Genomic DNA, 25,909 nt, shown 5'->3' with positions numbered 1-25,909 from the left:
GTGCAGTTTCAGAGGTCTCACAGGTGGACAGTAAACACCTAACGCAGATGCTATATATTTCCGGATTGGTCTGCTTAAATGGAGCGCTATTCTCCCATTTGTAAGAGTAACGATGATTGGCGGACTATTTATGACGCAATGAGCTGATGGAGTGAGGGAAAGACAGTAGATGAGATACCCTTTCGCTTTTTGCGTGGAGAGGGGTGGTTCCGGTGACGCTCTTGAAGCAGGAACACGTAGTGGGAGCGAGTGCGCTCGTGCATGCACGCAGAGAGCGAGGAACAAAGTCTCTACTCAGTACTGCACTGAGAGAGCACCTCTGTCGCTAGCGAATCGGAGTCATACTCTATATCGAGTCGCTCTCGATTAAGCGTTTGTTCACTGTGTTGGCGGCGACACTTAATGTGCAGTGTGAACACAGACAGAGTATTAGCGAGCGCCTGCGAGCGAACATTGAATGGCATCGTGGTGGACTGGTTATCTGACCGGTGTACCACGCCAATAGTTAGACTAGGGGCAGATAGGAGTCCTTGACTTCATCAAGGTGTCCTGAGAGTTCGATTGGCGAAGGTCATTCCAGATAGAGATAGTTTTGTTATTTTTCAGCGGCGAACAATGCAGGCAGCAGTCGTCGCAGCTCACAGTATTGTGTGCTACAGTGTAGGCGAGCATAATCTTTCCTCCATTAGAAATAACATACTTCATTCACGTCACTCCATTACATTTCTCACACACTTATCAAAATTAAATCGGATAATTATTCAAGTTGAGTAGGTGCGGCTCTCAGCCATTCTTCTGAGTAAATAACATTCTTAAAGAAAAGGGATAACACAGCTTTCCCACACTTTGCACATAAATTTCATTAACAGGATTCCCATCCATAAGAGGTAACCTCCTATTCCGAAAAGAACCCGGAAATTTGTGTAGTAGTTTGTAAATAAGTTTCACCTGATTTTCTCAGATTTTGCAATAAATAATATTTTCCAATCCTTTAATGTTGTTCTCACTTTAACTAGCAGTACTCCAGTATCCAAGTATCCCACTAGTTACGTAAGAGAATAGAATATTTTTGTGTTTTTTCCTTACAGCGGACTACTCCAGAAGATATTTATTGCTGAAAGTTTTTCAGGCATTTTTGATACGTTAGCAGCGTCTGTCTGACTTCTGTAGTAGTGTGGAGTGGAAACTGCTTCTTGCAGGAGACAAAGGGTACTTGTCAGATCAATCCATTGTGCAACTCGTCAACATAACACCCACATACTGACATGGGGAATGCAATGATGTTAATACTCCAACCCAGGATATTTATTTCTAATACCTGACATACACTCACTCTGCAGGTTTTCTATCTCACTCACTATAATTAAGTTTAAGATGACAAAAATACTACCTTCGACATCAAAAACATAGATTCTGTGTGATACATGCATTATATAGTTCTCTGCAGGTGTATAGTGCCCACTGTTTACGTCCAATTACAGTTTCGATATTAAGCTATACACGCTTCAGCCCTATAAAATGATCGACAGTAAAGAAAATGCATAAAACAACAGCATCCTATGAGGAAAAAGACAAAAGCATAGCAGCGGTGTTTGAAATGCTGCACTAACTCCATGAACAGAACACAGTCTCTCCCACACACACAACAATTATCAAGCAAATGTGTACACAGGGTTTGCAGGGCTTCACAAACCCCTGTCACTGACTTAGAATCATTGGAGTTATGAAACTGAAGACTCGATTTGTGGACAGAGCACTTTGTAAATCGACCCATCCCGTAGTTGTCATGGTTGAATGTCAGACACTGCAAACACATTCGTAGGTCAACAGAAACATTGCATATCGCCTGACAACCGAGCGAGGTGGCGCAGTGGTAGCACACTGGACTCGCATTCTGGAGGACGACGGTTCAATCCCGTCTCCAGCCATCCTTATTTAGGTTTTCCGTGATTTCCCTAAATCGTTTCAGGCAAATGCCGGGATGGTTCCTTTGAAAGGGCACGGCCGACTTCCTTCCCCGTCCTTCCCTAACCCGAGCTTGCGCTCCGTCTCTAATGACCTCGTTGTCGATGGGACGTTAAAAAACACTAACCTATCACCTGAGCATTTTGGGGAGGCTCAGCGGGGCCCACGCCTCAATCCAGAAATGTTCATTCATTCTGTTAGCGTCCAAGACCACCAGCTGCATTAGGCAATGCCATGCTGCAAGTCGCAACCGACGAGCAGGTCAGTGTATTTCTAACATAGCAGAATGATCTGACAGGACAACATGGAGCAATTGTCAGTATATATTCATGTGAGTAGCTGAATTTACACAATAAACCTGTATGGATATAAACTACTACCATTAAAACTATACACAAAACCTATGCAATTAAAAGTCCTATAAGCTTACGCAACATGTAGTGGCATGACTCATAAAGATATGTCTCGGCATAACCACATTGGCTTACATGTGGTGGCATTACAATTCAGAGCGATCCATAGGTTCTAGGATGGACAACAAATAAGTACCAATCCAATCCCTATCACGCAAGGTGAAACCGCCCAATTACTAATTTGCAACAGGCCACAGGATGGCACAAGTCCCTTATATCAAAATACTCTGATAACATCCCTAAACAGCCTCCGAAATTTTGTCAGTGGAGCTCTGGTTCACCATACTAACTTCGAAGTTTAGCAAGCATACCGCTTCACAGCTTCTGAATGCGTAGTGCTCTCTAGTGGAAATAACTAGCAGGAGCTCTGGGGAGTTCTAACCATCAGCTCGATATTACAGTTTCCTTAGTTCAGAGCATTTTATAAATTCGTTGGGATATGTATACAATACAGCAAATCTCATATATTTTACAAAGACAAAGAACAATTTAAGTTAATTACAATCTCTCTCTATGCCTCTAATGCAACAATAACTGTCTAGCAAATGCATATGGGTAGAAGCTCTTACTACTGACTTAGAATCAGAATGACGATCAGCTTCATGAGACTAGTAGGACAAAGAGAGCACCACCCCACATTGCATTGTTGCCACATTTATACAAGGTAGCAGGGCCAGGATGGTGGCGATAGATGTGGCAATGTGACAATGATGTCAGGGTGAGATGTTCAAATTGTGGCGGGAAAGTAAGTCAGTTTGGCTACCCACACAAATCTAACCCTCCCCTCCTCCCTCCCAACGCCTCCCTCCTCCGCTCCCCTCCCCATCTGAAAATTGGCGGGAAAAGGATTCAGTCTGTGCTGAGCTGCTGGATATGATGGAAGTAAGTCATTATCTTCTATGCAGTGTCTGTTTACACAATTTGAGCTGTCATAGGCAGTAGATTCATTCAGTGTGTTCACCATGAGGTCGAGAGTCAAACTGGCCTAGTTCACAGTACAGCCAAAAGAGGGCGCTGTTGTCCCTCCCCCTCACCCTTCCTGTGACTTAATCCAAGATGGCGGTCTGGGGGGAAAATGGCGGAAAAAAGACTCAGTCTGTGTCTAGCTGATGGACTGGGAGGATGGACGTAATTGTTTACTGTTTTCAGTTGACAAAATGTCTGTGCTTATAAGGAGTAGTATATTAGCATTTGAGGACTATGTCGATAGCACTGTTATTTGGTGGAGACAAACATGGCCTAAGCTCGGCTTTGCAACTCATTTTGATAAATGTGTGTGCCGTTAAAGTCCAGTATATTTGATGAAGACAAATATTGGCTAAGTTACACTTCACAATTCACATTGATAAATGTGTGTGCTGTAAATGTAGATCATTCAGAAAATGTCCAGCTGAAGTGCAAAAGGCAAACCTTCAACCCACAGTTTCTGCATCCCTCTTTAAGAGAGGTCAAACATCAGGTAGTAGAGGGACGAGTAAATTTTGTTCGTGCGAGTTGCCTATATCAGGGGCACGTATGTACTCAGGGGTACTTAACCTATTGTTCTGTTAAGTGGTTTTCCATGTCACCCCCATTTCCTTTTGATTGACAGGCACTTAACCTAGTGTTCACCAACCCCTTCCCAGCCACTCCACCCTCAGGAAACCTCCCCCCTCGCTGCTATAGGCATGGTTTCAGGTCTCAGTTATTGTAATGGCTCCCCTCACTATTATCAGTTTGATTGACTACTTAATTAAATTCATCAATTAATTAACCCCTCACCCTCCCCACAAAATGACGGGAAGTTCAAATTCCATCAGCACAATGCCACACACCTCTACTAACGTAAGGAAATGGTAGGGAAAAAGAGCACTATGAACACCTCCAATAACCTAAGTCATACCACCGCCACCTCGTCCTAGGAATTGGCTGGAAAAGGACTCAGCCTGTGCTGGACATAAGTCTTTATTTTGCATGCACTATTTATTTAATCAATTAGAGGCAGTACCACCATCAAGTGTAGTCACCATGGCGTTAGGAGTCCAACTGACCTAGTACACAGTACTGCCACCAGAGGGCGCTGTCGTCTATTCCATGACGTAACCCAAGACCGCTGTCTGGACGGGAAAATGCCTCAGCGTGCGCTGGGCTACTGGACAGAGGAAGGAGTGAACTTTACTTATTTTGGAACAATTAATTTCGGGATGGGTTTTAGATAGTATATTTATCACACTGACACAAAGCACTTGCTCTAAAATGTTTGGGGTCACGCCACACAGCCTACAGACCTGTAAACTGCTCATAATTTACTGAAATAACGCTCTGCAAGACACGCAAGCAACTCCCAAATTACTGAAATAATTACAGTACACGTCACACAGACACGCAAACTCCTCTTAAATAATGCAGTACACTGATGTACAGACACGAAATCAACTAGTAAAATGTTAAAATTATGCGCAGCACAGCCTACTGATCTGCTCGTAAAATAATGTAACAGACACACAAACAACGTGTATATGCACCGTCCAATGCCCCATGTCCAGTGGTCCATGCTAGAGATAGGCAAACTCTTTCATCCTTGGGGACTAGTTCACTGCTGATCGTTCTTTTTTGGGAGCCGTTCATTTTTACTCGTTCACCGTTCATTTGTGCTTGGTATATGGTTCTTATGAAAAACTGAAAACTAGTAGTATAGGTGACTGAAGGATGGAGGGCACCAAGAGGGGGCACTTGCCTTCCCCCTTGAGTACAGAGTTTTTATTCATTACAGAATTCTTACACAAATAATTTCTGTGATTCTGCAGAACCTCTCGTTTAGCCAACTGTAGCCTTGTGTGGCTGATCGCAGGGAAATACCATCAGGTGGCGCACAGAAAACCGACCTCGAGTACAGACTACTCGCCAATTACGGACGATGTGTTGCCTGTTACGAGCAGATACAACAAACAGACAAACAAGTAATAATTAGGCAGTGAAGAAATAACAAGCTAATGCAAGCAACAATGGCGAAACAATCGATGACGATGTGTAGAGAGCTGGAGAAGAGAACATGAAGATCTCACGTGACACACATGGGCTATAGCTCATGTAGTCTTGTAAACTTGTTGGTGGCTGTTTCCCAACTTAACAGACCACAAGTGTCTTGTATAAAATTCTTCGTTTCGACTTCCACTACATAGCTATGCTACGTTGTAAACAATAATCGTTTACACCCTATATATACTTCACATTGTCTCTGAGTTCGTAGGCGAAGTAGACTTTATGGAAGCATAAAATAAAATGTGGCTTTTTCATACTTGCGCCACACGCTTAGTAAAAATTAGGTTTTTATGTTGCATTATTAAAGTTAATGCAGCAATAATAATAATAATTAAGTTCACAGTAGTAAAGTTTTTGGTTTGAAAGCTCCTTCTGAAAAAAATGTTTTTGAGATAATAAGTAAATACGATTTTATGGCAATCTATGTCTTTTCGAATGAGGAGGCACCGCTTTTCCTACTGAGCCAAAATGACCCATAACCTACTTTTTTTTCTTCAGAGAAACCAAATTAGCAGGTAATGCACATTGGAAACAACCAAACTTAAAAGTAATTAGAGGCTTCCTAAATGTGATGTTTTGTATATGAAAGATACACGAAAATCATTTTATATGAATTTTCTAACACTAAAAATTAAGCAAATTATTGAAAGTTAGCTGCTAAATCAAGTCGATGAAACCAAAAAATATATGAATAACAAAAGAAACTTGCCTTCATCGATAAAATGAAGTGAGAGCGGCCGAGGGAGACCGAGACTGAGACGAGCACACGACCGAGGCTGGAACGAGAACTGCCAAAGTGACCGCCGCGACCAAAGTGAACTAGTGAACTATGAACCGATCGTTCTTCGTTCCCGGGAACTATAAGTAGACCGCCGCGACCGAAGTGAACTATGAACCGATCGTTCCTCGTTCCCAGGAACTATAAGTAGACCGCCACTACCGAATTGAACTATGAACCAATCGTTCCTTGGAATTTGTTCCTCGGTCCTTTCGTTCATCTTGGTGAACGTTCCTTCGCACCCGTTCGTTCGGAAACTACCCATCTCTAGCCCATGCAGGAGGCTACGATACACACTCCCAGAAGTTGGGATGCACCAGCAGCTGCCAAGCCACTCACAAGTGCCTGTTTGGCTCCCTCGAGCGTGAGGCAGCGGCATCCCTTTCATACTTGACACCTGAGAAATTCCTCTCAAAACACGTGATCACCTAGGCACTGTTGCTGATCCAACCAGACAGGAGTGAAGACCTATTTGCAGAGATCACACGCTTCAAGAGTGCGTGCGCCTCGACGCCGCCACTAGCCGGACACAGGTCAGGACAGGCCATCCCTTTCACACTGCTGCTGCCTACAGCAAGCAGGCGAAAGTTGGGCCTGTTTTTGGGTATACAGATAGAATACTTCGAGTGTTATACTGACGTCACAGAACTCCAAGGCTTGCTCACGCCGGTCCCATATGCGAGACGCCTCTGGGTAACACGTGTGTTTACCGTTGCTGCCGCGATACCTACTGATACTGATGACACAGAATAGCACAGGGTACATTGTTTCTAGCGATCCTAATGGGACGTGCGAGCTGCTTCTTGCCATGGCCGCGTAACCAGCGTGGCCGATGCATAGCGCAAACTGTTCCTCCTGCTATCAATATACGTCTCAGAAACGTTAAACGTTCTCTCCACTAAAAACCTGCGCACACTAGCGAAAACACGGTTAATCATAAAAGCATTGGTGTCGTTTCGAAAGAGAGCACTCTCTAAGCAGAGACTGGGGGGGGGGGGGGGGGGGAGATCAGAACAATCATGCACACAGAATTCGAAGCACAGTCTTACAGAAGAGAAAAAAGTCGCGGAATTTTCGGTATCCTACAGCTACAGGTCTGGAGATGTCCTAATGCCACAGTGGCGGATGAGTGATGGTATTCCCGCCAGAGATACATGGTCTCCTTCAATTTGTCTTTAAACGCTTGCTTTCTCATAACTTGCCATATACAGGGTGTTACAAAAAGGTACGGCCAAACTTTCAGGAAACATTCCTCACACACAAAGAAAGAAAATATGTTATGTAGACATGTGTCCGGAAACGCTTACTTTCCATGCTAGAGTTCATTTTATTACTTCTCTTCAAATCACGTTAATCATGGAATGGAAACACACAGCAACAGAACGTACCAGCGTGACTTCAAACACTCTGTTACAGGAAATGTTCAAAATATCCTCCGTTAGCGAGGATACATGCATCCACCCTCCGTCGCATGGAATCCCTGATGCGCTGATGCAGCTCTGGAGAATGGCGTATTGTATCACAGCCGTCCACAATGCGAGCACGAAGAGTCTCTACATTTGGTACCGGGGTTGCGTAGACAAGAGCTTTCAAATGCCCCCATAAATGAAAGTCAAGAGGGTTGGGGTCAGGAGAGCGTGGAGGCCATGGAATTGGTCCGCCTCTACCAATCCATTTGTCACCGAATCTGTTGTTGAGAAGCGTACGAACACTTCGACTGAAGTGTGCAGGAGCTCCATCGTGCATGAACCACATGTTGTGTCGTACTTGTAAAAGCACATGTTCTAGCAGCACAGGTAGAGTATCCAGTATGAAATCATGATAACGTGCTCCATTGAGCGTAGGTGGAAGAACATATTCACGAAACTAAAATGAGCTCTAACATGGAAATTTAGCGTTTCCGGACACATGTCCACATAACATCTTGTCATTATTTGTGTATGGGGAATGTTTCCTGAAAGTTTGGCCGTACCTCTTTGTAACGCCCTGTATACCTAGCCTCCATCCTGTTCGAATCAGTTTGTAGATCCTCCTACATTCCAGCACAAAGTATGTTTTGTGAATGAATGGAGCATTACGATTATATTTTGTACAGATCACCATATTGCACCGACAATTAAACCCTGCAAAGTGGCCTACAGGTCGTCAAATATGGAAAGACCCTTACTCAGTTACACAGCTCTCACACTGAGGACAGGAGTTTGAATAGTAGAGCATCAAACAGATCTCGAACCCAGCAGTATATTACCACATACTGTGTCGATGTAGTAAACATACAATTCGTATCCTGCGTCATACAAAATCAGCCCTTTTACATCATTCAAACATGTACCATGAAGACAGACAGCACCGCATACACTCCTCGCAGTACTAGATATTTCCCTGTGAGGTCGGTGGTCATCCACCCACGACGGGTGACAAGAGTGCCCTCAGCAGACCGACGTCACTCTCAGAACTGTTCTACAAATTCGGGGTTGTTCCCCCTCGGCCCAAACACGTTACTGTTTCTGGTCTGGACCTGGTTGCTTGCTTCCTTTTTCTAAACCCATCTCCAGACTCTGGGATTACAAGAACACATGTATTTTCGCATGGTTTGCCATAATATTATACCATTTTTGCGGCACTTCTCGATATCAAGCACACAGCAGTATCCTACTGATGACTAGTGCAACATATTATTTATTTATTTATTGTTCCGTGGGACCAAATTAAGGAGACGTCTCCATGGTCATGAAACGAGTCAATAAATGACATTATAACAAGATATTAGAAATAGATAAAATGAAATATAAGAAAACATATTCAGGTGACAAGTCGTAAGTTTAAATAAAGAAAATCAACAATGTAACACGGGAATCTGCTTAATTTTTTAGCTCTTCCAGGAGCTCCTCGACAGAATAGAAGGAGTGAGCCATGAGGAAACTCTTCAGTTTAGAGTTTGGGCTACTGCTAAGATTTTTGAGTTCTTGTGGTAGCTTATTGAAAATGGAGGCAGCAGAATACTGCACTCCTTTCTGCACAAGAGTCAAGGAAGTGCATTCCACATGCAGATTTGATTTCTGCCTAGTATTAACTGCGTGAAAGCTGCTAACTCTTTGGAATAGGCTAATATTGCTAACAACAAACGACATTAAAGAAAATATATACTGTGAGGGCAATGTCAAAATTCCTAGACTATTAAATAGGGGCCGACAAGAGGTTCTCGAACTTACATCACATATAGCTCGAACAGCGCGTTTTTGAGCCAAAAATACCCTTTTTGGAATCAGAAGAATTACCCCAAAAAATAATACCATACGACATAAGCATATGAAAATATGCGAAGTAGACTACTTTTCGTGTTGAAGTGTCACTTATTTCAGATACTGTTCTAATGGTAAATAAAACAGCATTTAGTTTCTGAACAAGATCCTGTACATGGGCTTTCCACAACAGCTTACTATCTATCCGAAAGCCTAGGAACTTGAACTGTTCCGTCTCGCTTATAATATACCTATTCTGTCTGATCAAAATATTGGTTCTTGTTGCACTGTGAGTTAGAAACTGTAAAAACTGAGTCTTACTGTGATTTAGCATCAAATTATTTTCCACAAGCCACGTACTAATTTCATGAACTACATTATTTGATACTGTTTCAATATTACAAACAAGATCCTTCACTACCAAGCTGGTGTCATCAGCAAACAGAAATATTTTTGAATCACCTGTAATACTGGAAGGCATATCATTTATATAAATAAGAACCAGCAGTGGTTCCAGCACCGCCCCTTGGGGAACACCCCACTTAACAGTGTCCCATTGGAACTGAACATCACTACCACTTTCAATATTGCGGAGAATTACCTTCTGCTTTCTGTTCTTAAAGTAAGAGGCGAACCAATTGTAAGCTACTCCCCTTACTCCATAATGGTCCAACTTCTGCTGTAATATTTTGTGGTCAACACAGTCAAAAGCCTTCGTTAAATAAAAAAAAAAAAAACACCTACCGTTCGCAACCTTTTATTTAATCCGTCCAAAGATATAGACTGGAAATTATTTCTCTACAAACCCAAAACTTTAGCTAGGTGGGGTGTGCTGTAAATCACTGACTAATTAGAAACTTGTTACGTTTGCAAAGACATTTATGCAGAAACTCGAAAAAATAGAGAAATCTGATATTTCCACTCCCTAATACTGATGTCGGTCATGATGCTGATTCTAAATCATCCCTACAATTTACAAGGTCAACTAAGGCGTTTCTCATGTCTGGAAGACTGGAAAACGTGTCTTCCACATGCTTGATGCACACACCACAATCGATCTTCTCTCAACTAAATAAAGGCACGAAATGTGCAGAAGCAGTCAACCGATCAATTTATATGGGAGGGAGTAATCGACCAGCCCAAACACACCTCCATATTCAGTCTTCTCAAATTTCCACCTGATAACGAAAGCTATCCAACACACACTAAGTAATAGTTCACTATTCGTTCATCTAGAGAACAACACGGTTAATTCATCTACATTCCTATACTCCAACAGGGCGTTCCATCCCTGTACTCACAACTAAATGTTACGATAGTGGTCTCAGTTGAACGACATTCGACAATGAGCGGAGGGTCAGAAATACATCCAGATGACGACGGTGGCTCTGGAAATAGAAATATCAGTACTATCCATATGACTATTAGAACATCTCCGGAACTGTAGCTGTAGGATACCGAAAATTCCGCGCCTTTTTTCTCTTCTGTAAGACTGTGCTTCGAATTCTGTGTGCATAATTGTTCTGATCTCCCCCCCCCCCCCCCTCCAATCTCTGCTTAGAGAGTGCTCTCTTCTCTCTTTCGAAACGACACCAATGCTTTTATGATTAACCGTGTTTTCGCGAGTGTGCGCAGGTTTTTAGTGGAGAGAACGTTTAACGTTTCTGAGATGTATATTGATAGCAGGAGGAACAGTTTGCGCTATGCATCAGCCACACTGGTTACGCGGTCATGCAAGAAGCAGCTCACATGTCCTATTGGGATCGGTAGGAAAGATGTACCCTGTACTATTCTGTGACATCAGTGTCTGCACGTATCGCGGCAGCAACAGTAAACACACGTGCTACCCAAAGGCGTCTTGCATATGGGACCGGTGTGTCAAGCCCTGGAGTTCTGTGATGCCAGTTTAACAATTGAAGTACTTTATCTGTATACCCAAAAACAGACCAAACTTTCGCCTGCTTGCTGTAGGCAGCAGCAGTGTGAAAGGGATGGCCTGCCCTGACCTGTGTCCGGCATTGGCTAGTGGCGGCGTCGAGGCGCACGCACTCTTGGAGCGTGTGATCTCTGCAAATAGGTCTTCACTCCTGTCTGGTTGGATCAGCAACAGTGCCTAGGTGATCACGTATTCCGAGAGGAATGTCTCAGGTGTCAAGTATGAAATGAATGCCACAGTCTCATGCTTGAGGGAGCCAAACGAGCACCTGTATGTGGCTTGGCAGGTGCTGGTGCAGCCCAGCTTCTGGGAGTGTGTGCAGTGGCCTCCTGCATGGCCCACTGGAAAGGGGGCGGCATGCACACGTTGTTTGCGTGTCTGTTGCATTATTTTTACAAGGAGGACAGCAGGCTGTGCTGTGCATTATCTGAACATTTTCGAGTTGATTTTGTGTCTGCACTTCAGTGTACTGCATTATGTGCTGTCTGCTGAAATTATTTCGGTATTTTAGGAGTTGTTTGCGTGTCTGCAGAGTGTGACTTCAAAAATTTGCAAGTAGTCTACAGGTCTGTAGGCTGTGTGGTGTGACCCTAAACATGTTAGAGCATGTGCTTTGTACCAGTGTGTTAAATATACTATCTAGAATCCATCCCTAAATAAATTGTTCCAAAATGAATAAAGTACACTCCTTCCTCTCTCCGGCAGCCCAGCACAGGCTGAGGCATTTTCCCGTCCAGACAGCCGTCTCGAGTTACTTCGTGGAATGGACTACAGCGCCCTCTGCTGGCAGTACTGTGTACTGCTAGGTCAGTTGGACTCCGGTCCCCATGGCAACCACATTCTTTCCCGCCATTTCCCCCCACCCCAGACCGCCATCTTGGATTACTTCACATAACAGACGACAGTTCCCTCTGGTGGCAGTACTGTGTACTAGGTCAGTTGGACTCCAGACCCCATGGTGGTACTCCCTCTAATTGTTTAAATAAATAGTGCATGTAAAATAAAGACTTATGTCCAACCCAAGTCCAGTCCTCTTCCCACCATTTCCTAGGACAAGGTGGCGGTCGGATGACTTAGGCTAGTGGAGGTAGCCCAAGTGACCTATATTCCCGCCATTTTCTTAGTTTAGTGGAGGTAGTCGTGCTTTGTTGCATTGGCCTGATGGAACTTTTACTTCCCGTCATTTTCTGGAGAGGGGAGGGGATGGGGAGAGGGGGTTTACCAGTGGGTACGAGGTTAATTTATTGATCAGTTTAATAATGTAGGTAATGAAATTGATAAGGTGAGAGGACCTATTACTATAACTCAGACGTGAAATGTGCCTGTAGGAGCAAGGGGGCAGTTCCCTGAGGGGGGAGGGGGTTTGGAAGGGGCGGGGGAACAATAGGTTAAGTACCTTTCAATCAAAGGAGAACAATAGATTTGCCCCTGAGCGCATACCTGACCCTGATGTAGGCAGGCCTGCACTAACAAAATGGACTCGTATGAAGGTAGTCCTACCCCAGGCTACCTTCCCCAAGAGTCTCCAGACAGGCGAATGGCATGGCCATGCAGTAGCCGCTAAGCACATCCTGTCACTTTGAAAATACCCGCGGAATCCCCCATTCCCATCCCTGGCACACGGATATCCTTTGTTGTTGAACACAAACTGCTCAAAGCTATTACATCTTGTGCTGCGGAATATTGTCACATAGGTAACTTGAAGATGTCACAGGAACTAAATGTTCCACTGCACAAAGAGAGCGAGAGAGAGAGAAAGAGAGAGAGAGAGATTTATGCAGATGACACGAGAATATTTAAACAGTTACACGTTTTATTCTTAGCAGCAGCACCACCGCCACACTTGAATATGGACTCTAAAATAAATAGATAGCGACACAGTTGTAAAACAGTCTCAGCGACACTTGGGGCGCTTGTCTTTGAGCATGAACTGCTTCACGAGTTACTAAATCCAAAAGATCGATGGACAGCACTTTGTCTCAACTTTGCGATGTATACCACCACACCCGAAAATGGACTATAAAAGCAGATCGTGGTGCGTGGAATAGGCGGTAAATTAAAAATGGCTGTGTCGTTTCTGGGACTCGAACCCTGGCGCTTCTGGATGAAAATCACAAGTGCTCACCCCAACACATGGAAACTACTCAGATGCAGAAGAATGAGGTTAGGTTAGTGAACTTTACTTATTTTGGGTGGCAAACTGACGTTAAGATCGGCCCTAATTACGTAATTACCCATAAAGATCGGGCCTAATTACACAACTATATGCACAGAGCTACACAAGGATGGCTTAATTCGCAATACAGCTCAAAAATTGCCGATACCATACAACTGGTGCCATCCTGCTGAGGAAAAATTTCATAATACGACTCGCTAATAGTGACAGACACACTCAAACTCTACCCTTCGCCTACAAGATGGCGGGAAAAAGGCTAAGGAGTAAGGTACTATCTTTATTCATTTCGGCGGGAAATATGTTCTACTGACGAGATGCTGGTGTTGGACCGAGAGAAGTGTAATAAGTGCCTTACCTGTAAGCACACAGCTGAGGACAGTGTCTATCGTTGTTTGGTGTCAGAGTTCGCTACAGCATGTCTGTATCAATACATCACAAAAACAGATGGAAAGCAGCAGGTATTAAGAAATCCTCCCAAACACTTAAACACCTCAGTTCCATGAAAAAGATTTGCAATTACCCTGAATTCTTAAATTTCTATCATAGATACAAAAAGATCTATAGGAAGGTGCTGACTGCTGCAAAAAAGTCATTTAATGACAAAATACATAATGTAGAGAATAAAAGCAAAGCAGTCTGGGATGTTATAAAAAAGGAAACGGGGAGAGGCAAACAAATGCAGAATAACATACTGCTAACGGAGAGGGAGAAGAAGGTAATAAATGATCCACAACAGTTAGCAAAATACGTAAACGAGCATTTTTCAAGTACATAGAAGTAACAGCAAAAATTCTCCAGAACAAATGTAACACCCATAAATAATGTTGTACTAAATACAATGATGTTTCTTCCAACCACAGAGAATGGAGTCAATAAAACTGTCCAAAAAATAAAAAGTCAGTAGCCTTAGATGTAGTACCAATGTGTGTACTGAAACAATGAATAGGGATTATATAAGGCCCCTTAACAAATATAATATATCAATCCTTCACATCAGGGACATTTCCTGAGCAGTTAAAACAGGCAAGAGTTGTACCTTTGCTTAAGAAAGGTAATGCAGAAGACATTGAAAATTACCGGCCTATTTCCCTGCCGTCACCATTCTCAAAACTAATAGAAACAATTATGAAAGAGATTAATGAATTACCTGAATAAATACAATCTTTTAAGTGAATCACAGTTTGGTTTGCAAAGAGGCAAAAATACGGATTCAGCCATAGTAGAATTCACAAAAGTCGTACTTGATGCTCTTGATAAAGATGAGTGCGTCACAGGCATATTTTTGGATCTTTCTCAAGCGTTTGATACAGTAAACCACAAGATTCTATTAAATAAATTAGAAGTGTTAGGAGTAAGTGGGTTAGCTAATGTCTGGTTTCGATCATACCTAGCAGATAGGTTACAAAGAGTAGAGATAACCCATACTTCAAATAGATCCAAACGTTTAGTAAAACACTTAACAGAACAAAAATACATTAATATAGGGGTTCCGAAAGGTAGCAAATTAGGACCAATACTGTTCCTAATATACATCAATGAATTTCCCAGTAGTGTTACTCATGACGAAAAAATTCTCTTCGCTGATGACAGAAATATTATAGTCATGAGAAAACAAGAGAACTCCTTGCAGAGAAAGCAAATGAAACTCTCAAGGATTTTTAGGATTGGCCAATAAGCAATAAAGTGACATTGAACATAAAGAACAATAATGCCATGAATTTCAGTTTGAAGAGGAAAAATGACAATGTTAAATCAAATGTATATGGCGCCTCTATAGACTGTATTGCATACCAGGATCAAATCTAATGATTGTCTCCCACTATAAGTCTGTAAATGAATGTGTATACGAATTAGCTTATTTTAAATTTGTTCAAACTTGTAAATACTTTGGCATGTCCTATATCCTTGTAAAAAAGAGATCTGCCGATGAATAAAGCTAGTACTACCACTAATACTACTACAGACGCCTGCTCAAAAATCGCCCTGCAGCCCAGGTAACTGAAGCGAACACACGCTATCACAACTGATGAAAAAATGCATCACAGCTCTAATTACACTTCGAAATTTTTGTGTAAAAACCAGCGCTCTTAATGAACAGGTCATAATGCAACACACGCAGTGGCGAAAATGGTCTCCCAAAAGGTTGCAGAAGGGGTGGTAGTTGAACGTGCTTCCTCCTCGATAATCGCTCACAATCTGCTGAAAATGGAGGTCCTCTTGCCTCCCGACATCCCTCCCCTGCCTCCCTCCCCCCCCCCCCCCCATCCATCCATCTATCCATCCATCCACCCATCCATACACCTACGGGGAGGACACAGGCTTTTTCAAATGGTCAGCTGCTACAGCCAAGCAGCCGCTACCCACACCCAGCCTTCCCTGAAACTTCGTGGACACTGCCAGCCTTGAGGCGATGGTCCTTCACCAACACAAAAGTAGGTATAGTAAAGTAAACAATAGGAGATAAACAGATGGCCCTCCCAATTTCATCTTGTTCATGTAAAGTATAGCGACACAGCATTCGCCATGGTACGTGCAAAGTAGAGGAGGCGCGGTTTAGCGATGATACTGAAATTGGGAAGCATGCTGCCATGTCATTGGTTGCTGTTGAAATTATGGTAAAATTGCTAAAATTGTTCGCACTATCAACTGTGATGCTTATTATTACAGTACATTGGTAGCGTCTTTTCCATCCCATCCATCCAGCAGTACACTGTTGATTACCTCATGATTGACTAAGATCGCTTGTTTGAAATGGAGAAAGAGTCTTGGAGGAGGAACAACACCTTCTTGGGATGGCTAGCACCGAAACAATGATCGTGTTCATGACTAAAATACCAGGAATCAACCGAAATGGAACTCTGACCCATCAGATATTCCATCACTGTGAAAGATAAGTTCAAATGCAGAGGCCACCAATCATCTTCTGACAGCAGTTTGGAGACGCTCCATAACGCCACAAAACTCTTCCAGTTGCCATATGTTGTGGCCATCTTTTATTTAAAATCATCCATTGTGTGTGTCTGTGTTGTGGTAGCTGCAGCAACATGATTTACACTGTGCGATGTCTTTTTTCCTGTGAGAGGTAATGGATCAAAATGTGTTAACGTCAGTTTAGAACCTGACACAGACCTTGCAGTAGTGGTGGAAAAAACAAAATGTATGGCAGTGTACAAGGCGTGTTACAGCAGAAAAACAAGTGTCCTAAACAACAAACGAAACTGACTTGCAACTGATAGTCTGTGGGATACGGTCCTCGTACAGTACAGGCAGTGAAACTTTACACTGGTCTGTGCATGCGACTTCGATCACTTGCTACCTACTACAATGGATCAATACCTGTATAATTAATAGGATCGCCGTATAGGCTAGGTGCCGGCACACAGACGATGTTTGTTTTCAATATATCGGATGAGAGAGATGTCGTAAAGAATCTTATGGAGTTCTCTATCAGATAAAGTTAGTGGAGCTTATATAGTTGGTAATTTTTCTCTGTTGGGTGGTACAGAATGACGATGATAGGATGTTTGGGTGACAGACGTGAATGAACCCTGAGGGACACGGATTTGCTTCAGAATGCAGTAGCTATATGAGGTTGAGCCTTACTAATTTTCCATATAAGAAACACCACTAACTGTTCGCACTGTATTTTATACTACCTCATGTTGCAGGAGCAGACATCATCCATGGTTGGCGACAACATGTTCCCATTTCCACTGAGTAGTGAAAACATGGTCCTGTTGCATTAACTCATCTCACTCCGTTTCTACACGGGTCGCAGAATGTGGTAGATATAGCTCTCTCTGACTTCTGATCAGTTACGACTTAAACTGGAGCGATCACATGTCCCAAGGTGCAGAGATGGCGGGGCACTCTAAGGAGCAGTTACAAGATGCATAGGGACTATCCAAAACCACGTTGGAATTTTACTGTAACAGACAGGTTCGAGAAAGGTGACTCGCTTCGAGATATGAGAGTTCCACAAATATGTTTCGCTAGTAGTTGTAATCGTTAAAAGATTTCTTCATAGGATGGGACGCAGCTATGTGGTTGAATGGAAAGACTTGATTACAGATCGAAGGCAGAATTTCTACTGGAAAGTATAACACAAGAGATCTGAAAAGCCGGTGCACATTTCTTCCACAATCAGCACACCATGTACTGTATGTGATCATTCTTATCCCCGCCTCTACCCCAGTGGATATATCACAGAACCTCTGACGTGACAGCCAGACAGAATGAGTTACAAGTACTGGAGAAATATATGGCGGCATGAGGGAGTTACAAATGTCAGCTTCGTACTACGTTCCTTAGCCGAATCACTTTCTAAATTCGGTGATTTTATTATGAACTTACATCGACAGCGATGAGAGATATGTCTGCGTAAGGTGTTGGGAGCGCTGCAAGGTGGGGGCGAGGGCAAGGAAGGCGGTGTCATCGGCGTACTGGAGAAGGTCGATGGGAGTGAAGGCGGCAGCATGTCCGCTGTATATAAGAGGGGAAAGGACGGAACCTTGGGGCACACCGGCGGAGGGAAAGAAGGTGTAGGAATCCGTGTTATGGATGGTGACATAGGAAGGACGTTGGGAAAGAAAGGACCCGATCAGACGGACATAGTTAATAGGAAGGGCGAAGGTTTGGAGCTTGAAGAGGAGACCAGAATGCCACACACAGTCATAGCCATGTTCGAAGTCGATGGAGAGGAAGATAGCGGAGCGACAGGAATTAAGTTGTTCGGAGAGGAGATGAGTGAGGTGAAGCAGAGGGCCGAAAGCCACACTGGGTAATGGGAAGGAGGCGGTGCTGGCAGAGATGCTGGTGGATGCATCGGGTAAGGATGGATTCCAGGACCTTGCTGAAGACCAAGGTAAAGCTGATGGGACGGTAGCAGGAGACAGCGGATGGCGGTTTGTTGGGTTTGAGGAACATCAGGATGCGGGAGGTTTTCCACAGGTCGGGGTAGTTGCCGGTGGACAGGACCACATTGTAGAGCCTAGCCAGACTGGGGAGGAAGGAGGCAGGAGCTTCACGGAGGTGGCGATAGGTGACACGATCGTGACCAGGAGTGGTGTTGCGTTTCTTGCGGAGTGTAACGATGAGATCCTGAGTAGTGATGGGGGCATTGAGTTCGGTGTGTGCAGTGTTGTCCAAGTACTGGAAACCAGGGGCGAGGGGAGGGACGGAGGTGTCAGTTCGATCACGAACATCCAGGAAGAGGGAGTAATCGAACTGGGGATCGTCGGGGATGGTAAAGACATTAGAAAGGTAGGAAGCAAAGTGATTGGCCTTACTAAGGTTGACAGGGTTGGGGTGACGCATTTTACTGAGGACACTGTGGGCCATCTGGACCGTTCTTTGGGATTTCGTTGTTGTTTCAGAGAGGTTCGGTCTTTCCGAAAAATATGTTTAACAAGTTGTGCTAACGTTAGATGAAAGTGTTTTCCAGTACAGCCGGCCGCTGTGTTCTAGGCGCTACAGTCTGGAACCGCGGGAGCGCTACGGTCGCAGGTTCGAATCCTGCCTAGGGCATGGATGCTTGTGATGTCGTTAGGTTAGTAATGTTTAAGTAGTCCTAAGTTCTAGGGAACTGATGACCTCAGAAGTTAAGTCCCACAGTGCTCAGAGCCATTTGAACCTTTTTTTCGGAACAACAGGTCTATTGGAGACGTTGGACTGCCGCAGGTGCACTCGATAACCATTAGGGGCAGTTGTGTCACTACATTTTACATGAACAAGTTGCGCTTGGGACAGCCGTCCTTTTATCTCCTATTGTGTAGTTAACTATACATCTACCTCTACATTTATACTCCGCAAGCCACCCAACGGTGTGTGGCGGAGGGCACTTGACGTGCTACTGTCATTACCTCCCTTTCCTGTTCAGTCGCGTATGGTTCGCGGGAAGAACGACTGTCAGAAAGCCTCCATGCGCGCTCGAATCTCTCTAATTTTACATTCGTGATCTCCTCGGGAGGTATAAGTAGGGGGAAGAAATATATTAGATACCTCATACAGAAACGCACCCTCTCGAAACCTGGACAGCAAGCTACACCGCGATGCAGAGCCCCTCTCTTGCAGAGTCTGTCACTTGAGTTTGCTAAACATCTCCGTAACGCTATCACGCTTACCAAATAAGCCTGTGACGAGACGTGCCGCACTTCTTTGGATCTTCTCTATCTCCTCTGTCAACCCGACCTAGTACGGATCCCACACTGATGAGTAATAATCAAGTATAGGTCGAACGAGTGTTTTGTAAGCCACCCCCCTTGTTGATGGACTACATTTTCTAAGGACTCTCCCAATGAATCTCAACCTGGCACCCACCTTAGTAACAATTAATTTTATATGATCATTCCACTTCAAATCTATCCGCACGCATACTCCCAGATATCTTACAGAAGTAACTGCTACCAGTGTTTGTTCCGCTATCATATAATCATACAATAAAGGATCCTAATTTCTATGTATTCGCAGTACATTACATTACATACATTACATTACATACCTGCTTTTGTGTTGGGAAGGGCCATCACCTCAAGGCGGGAAGTGTCAGTGAGGTTATGGGGGAAGGCAGAGTGCGGGCAACGGCCGCTGAGCTGTAGTAATTGGCCATTTGAAAATGCCTGTGTCCTCTCTGTAGGTAGGTGGATGGATGGAGGGAGGGAGGGGAGGAGATATCAGTGGGTCGAAAAGTTTGTTTCATACAATACTTGTAAACTATGCAGAATAGAGATACTACCACATTCTTCTCCAGAACCAGCATCATTATGCAGTTCAACGTGTGATGTGCGGCAGATTCAGTTAGCTCGCCGTAATTATAGAACGATGTGAGGCTTGCATCTTTCAAAGGTTGGTCTCTAGCTACTAAGCAACGTACTAAAAAGAACTAAGTGAAGTTGGAGTCTTTTATACCAGTGACGGAGACGAAATCGTGTGTTTCCATTATCCTCGAGCGTTGAAATACTGGGATGAAAAGATTGACTGAACGTGCTGTGTAGTTTTAAAAGCGTTTGCTTGGGCTTCTTGCGAGGTGTAGGGATTTTGTGAATAATATCTTCCTGAAGAGAGATGCAAAAATTACCACAAAGATTGCAGCTAATATGCAGATAACAGCGAAACACTATGTTACACCACATCTCAAAATTACAATTATATCTATAGATGGAATCTGTTATTGATATACCACACACATCTTGATTGAACGCGAATTCCTCCATTTCCGTATTTGAGAGGATGTCCCTCCACACCGCACATCTCATCTTTTTGTCATTCTTCTTCCCTTTTCAAATATTGTCTTCAAGTTAGTTTCCCTTTTGTAGCGCTTTAGATATTACTTCCACCTTTCAGCATTCACATCTTTGCTTAGTACTGACATGCCATTTGAGCCATTGATATTTAAACCGTTGTTTCTTATTTCTCCAACCGTTTTTTTAAAATTTCGTTATGGGTGGCGTCTACTTTTCCCATAGACACAGACCCTTCTGCAATCACGCATTTTCCTCTGCCCATACCTGCTTAGCCATTTTGCACTTCTTGTAAATCTCATTTTTTAGACATCTGAATTTTTTTGCTTTCTTCATCTGCATTTTTATTTTTTCTCCATTCATCAGTTAGATTCAATATCACGAGTTTTATCCAATAACTTCTATTAGTCCTCGTCTTTTTGGCTGTTTGATCCTTTGCTGCTGTCTTATTTTGACTCTCAAACTTGCCCATTTGTCGACTTTTGCTTCCCTTTCCCCAGTTTCACTAAATTGTTTCCAAATGCTCCTTTTAAAACTCTTGATAGTCTCTGATTATTTTGACTTATCCAGGTTCCATCTCCTTAGTGTCCCATCTTTCTGCAATTTCACGGATTTAATATGTAATTGATACTCAATAATTTATGGTTAAAGTCTACATCTGCACCTGGAAATATTTGTTACCTTAAAATATGGTTTCGAAAGTTCTGGATGCCCAGGGAGCAATTGTGATATTTCATTCAGTAATAAATGTCAATCCACAGTTACATGAAGAGTGTAGTCAATGTAGATACATTGGATACATGCAAAGTTTACAACAATAGAGCACACTTTCTAGACAACCAAGTTATCGCATTTAAAGAAACCTCTGTGTTCATCATCGTGACAAAATGGTTCAAATGGCTCTGAGCACTATGGGACTTAACACCTGAGGTCATCAGTTCCTTAGAACTTAGAACTACTTATACCTAACTAACCTAAGGACATCACACACATCCATGCCCGAGGCAGGGTTCGAACATGCGACCGTAGCGGTCGCGCGGTTCTAGACTGAAGCGCCTAGAATCGCTCGGCCACACCGGCCGGCTAATAATGACAAAATATTACACATTTTATGCACACATATACATCTACAGAGCGGAACGTTAAGGGTTTTTCTCTTTCTGTGTTTTGCTCGAAGTACACTACTGGAAATGGAAAAAAGAACACATTGACACCGGTGTGTCAGACCCACCATACTTGCTCCGGACACTGCGAGAGGGCTGTACAAGCAATGATCACACGCATGGCACAGCGGACACACCAGGAACCGCGGTGTTGGCCGTCGAATGGCGCTAGCTGCGCAGCATTTGTGCACCGCCGCCGTCAGTGTCAGCCAGTTGGCCGTGGCATACGGAGCTCCATCGCAGTCTTTAACACTGGTAGCATGCCGCGACAGCGTGGACGTGAACCGTATGTGCAGTTGACGGACTTTGAGCGAGGGCGTATAGTGGGCATGCGGGAGGCTGGGTGGACGTACCGCCGAATTGCTCAACACGTGGGGCGTGAGGTCTCCACAGTACATCGATGTTGTCGCCAGTGGTCGGCGGAAGGTGCACGTGCCCGTCGACCTGGGACCGGACCGAAGCGCCTCACGGATGCACGCCAAGACCGTAGAATCCTACGCAGTGCCGTAGGGGACCGCACCGCCACTTCCCAGCAAATTACGGACACTGTTGCTCCTGGGGTATCGGCGAGGACCATTCGCAACCGTCTCCATGAAGCTGGGCTACGGTCCCGCACACCGTTAGGCCGTCTTCCGCTTACGCCCCAACATCGTGCAGCCCGCCTCCAGTGGTGTCGCGACAGGCGTGAATGGAGGGACGAATGGAGACGTGTCGTCTTCAGCGATGAGAGTCGCTTCTGCCTTGGTGCCAATTATGGTCGTATGCGTGTTTGGCGCCGTGCAGGTGAGCGCCACAATCAGGACTGCATACGACCGAGGCACACAGGGCCAAAACCCGGCATCATGGTGTGGGCAGCGATCTCCTACACTGGCCGTACACCTCTGGTGATCGTCGAGGGGACACTGAATAGTGCACGGTACATCCAAACCGTCATCGAACCCATCGTTCTACCATTCCTAGACCGGCAAGGGAACTTGCTGTTCCAACAGGACAATGCACGTCCGCATGTATCCCGTGCCACCCAACGTGCTCTAGAAGGTGTACCTCAACTACCCTTTCCAGCAAGATCTACGGATCTGTCCCCCATTGAGCATGTTTGGGACTGGATGAAGCGTCGTCTCACGCGGTCTGCACGTCCAGCACGAACGCTGGTCCAACTGAGGCGCCAGGTGGAAATGGCATGGCAAGGCGTTCCACAGGACTACATCCAGCATCTCTACGATCGTCTCCATGGGAGAATAGCAGCCTGCATTGCTGCGAAAGGTGGATATACATTGTACTAGTGCCGACATTGTGCATGCTCTGTTGCCTGTGTCTGCGTGCCTGTGGTTCTGTCAGTGTGATCATGTGATGTATCTGACCCCAGGAATGTGTCAATAAAGTTTCCCCTTCCTGGGACAATGAATTCACGGTGTTCTTATTTCAATTTCCAGGAGTGTATATTTATTAAATTTCGTGCGTGTTTTTCGGTTTTAAGAGGTTTGATTTCGCGTTTTTGAGTGTAAATTCATTCAAGTAGTTGCTCATTTGTTCTGTTTGGAAGACAACCGTCCGTTCGTTTAGTAAGCCAGTCAGTCAGGCCGCGGCTCTCGGCTGACATCCACCTGAAGAGAGGGAAGTTGAGTCTTTATCTTTTTCTGTCTTTTCCTCATAGTATATTTACGCTGCTGGCCATTAAAATTGCTACACCGAGAAGAAATGCAGATGATAAATGTGTATTCATTGGACACATATATTATACTAGAACTGATATGTGATTACATTTTCATGCAATTTTGGCGCATAGCTCCTGAGAAATCAGTATCCAGAACAACTACCTCTGGCCGTAATAAAGGCTTTGATACGCATGAGCATTGAGTCAAACAGAGCTTGGATGGCGTGTACAGGTACAGCTGCGCATTCAGCTTCAACGCGATACCACAGTTCATCTAGAGTAGTGACTGGCGTATTGTGACGAACCAGTTGCTCGTCCACCATTGACCAGACGTTTTCAGTTGGTGAGAGACCTGGAGAATGTGCTGGCCAGGACAGCAGTCGAACATTTTCTGTATCCAGAAAGGCCCGTACAGGACCTGCAACATGTGGTTGTGCATTATCCTGCTGAAATGTAGGGTTTCGCAGGGATCGAATGAAGGGTAGAGCCACGGGTCGTAACATATCTGAAATGAAACTACCACTGTTCAAAGTGCCGTCAATGCGAACAAGGGGTGACCGAGACGTGTAACCAATGGCACCCCATACCATCACGCCGGGTTATACGCCAGTATGGCGATAACGAATACACGCTTCCAATGTGCGATCACCGCGATGTCACCAAACACGAATGCGACCATCATGATGCTGTAAACAGAACCTGGATTCTTCCGAAAAAATGACGTTTTGCCACACGTGCACCCAGGTTCGTCGTTGAGTACACCATCGCAGGCGCTCCTGTCTGTGATGCAGCGTCAAGGGTAACCGCATCCATGGTCTCCGAGCTGATAATCCATGCTGTTGCAAACGTCGTCGAACTGTTGTTGTCTTGCAAACGTCCCCATCTGTTGACTCAGGGATCGAGACGTGGCTGCACGATCCGTTACAGCCATGTGGATAAGATGCCTGTCATCTCGACTGCTAGTGTCACGAGGCCGTTGGGATCCAGCACGGCATTCCGTATTACCCTCCTGAACCCACCGATTCCATATTCTGCTAACAGTCATTGGATCTCGACCAACGTGAGCAGCAATGTCGCGGTACGATAAACCGCAATCGCGATAGGCTACAATCCGACCTTTATCAAAGTCGGAAACGTGATGGTACACATTTCTCCTCCTTACACGTGGCATCACAACAACGTTTCACCAGACAACGCCGGTCAACTGCTGTTTGTGTGTGAGAAATCGGTTGGAAACTTTCCTCATGTCAGCACGTTGTAGGTGTCGCCACCGGTGCCAACCTTGTGTGAATGCTCTGAAAAGCTAATCATTTGCATATCACAGCATTTTCTTCCTGTCGGTTAAATTTCGCGTCTGAAGCACGTTATCTTCGTGGTGTAGCAATTTTAATGGCCAGTAGTGTTTTAAATTTTGTGCTTGCTGTTCTGCTTAAGAGGTTCAACCTCACGTTTCTGTAAGTGTAAATTCATTCTAGCTGTAGCGCACTAGTTGCTCACTCAACAGCCAGCTACATAGCTCATTAACGCATCAGCGTCCATTGGTGACACATCAGGAAGATAGTAAGTACATATCTGCGATTCTGTCTGTTTTTATTGTTTACTTCTTCAGTTAGTCTTGCTAGGATGGTTACGATCTGTGCTTGCTGTGTGCGGATGCAAGAGGAGCTGGCCGCAGTTCACGAACAGCTGAATGCGCTTTTGGCTGCGGTCAGTCACCTTCAGGCTGCTGCTTCGGGGTGTAGCGGTGGAGGAGAATCTGGTGCATCCCACGGGAGACCTCAGGCGTCGCTTGTTTCGTTTACGGGCTCTGCTTTCGAGACACCTCCTAGTGTACCCGATGCGGTGGATCCGCCCTCACAACAGGGCGAGTGGCGGATGGAAACGCGATCGCGTCGCTCGAGGTAGAGGGCCAATATGGAGACCGGCCGCTTGACCTCGCCCATTCACCGTGTGAGGGGGAGGTGGCCGCTCCTTGAGCAAGGTCCAAGTAGCCACACGGGGGAAGGAGTTTACTAGTTATCAGGAGCTCAAACGTTCGGTGCGTTATGAAGCCCTTGAGGCAGACAGCGTTGAGGGCTGGAAAGACAGTCAATGTGCACTTCATATGTCTGCCGGGGGCCTCATCCGAGATGTGGAGGCGGCCATGCCGGCGGCTATCGAGGGTGCAGGGTGCACTGGTCTGCAAGTCGTGGCTCACGTCAGCACCAACGCTGCCGTCACTTGGGTCTGAGGCCTTTCTCAGTTCACACAGGTAGCCAGCGGAGGTAGTGAAGACTGCTGGCCTCCACGCGGGGTGCAAGCGGAGCTCGCAATTTGCAGCATT

Source organism: Schistocerca gregaria, chromosome X (assembly GCF_023897955.1).
Source record: "Schistocerca gregaria isolate iqSchGreg1 chromosome X, iqSchGreg1.2, whole genome shotgun sequence".
NCBI lineage: Eukaryota > Metazoa > Arthropoda > Insecta > Orthoptera > Acrididae > Schistocerca > Schistocerca gregaria.
Note: the sequence above shows the minus strand (reverse complement) of the source record.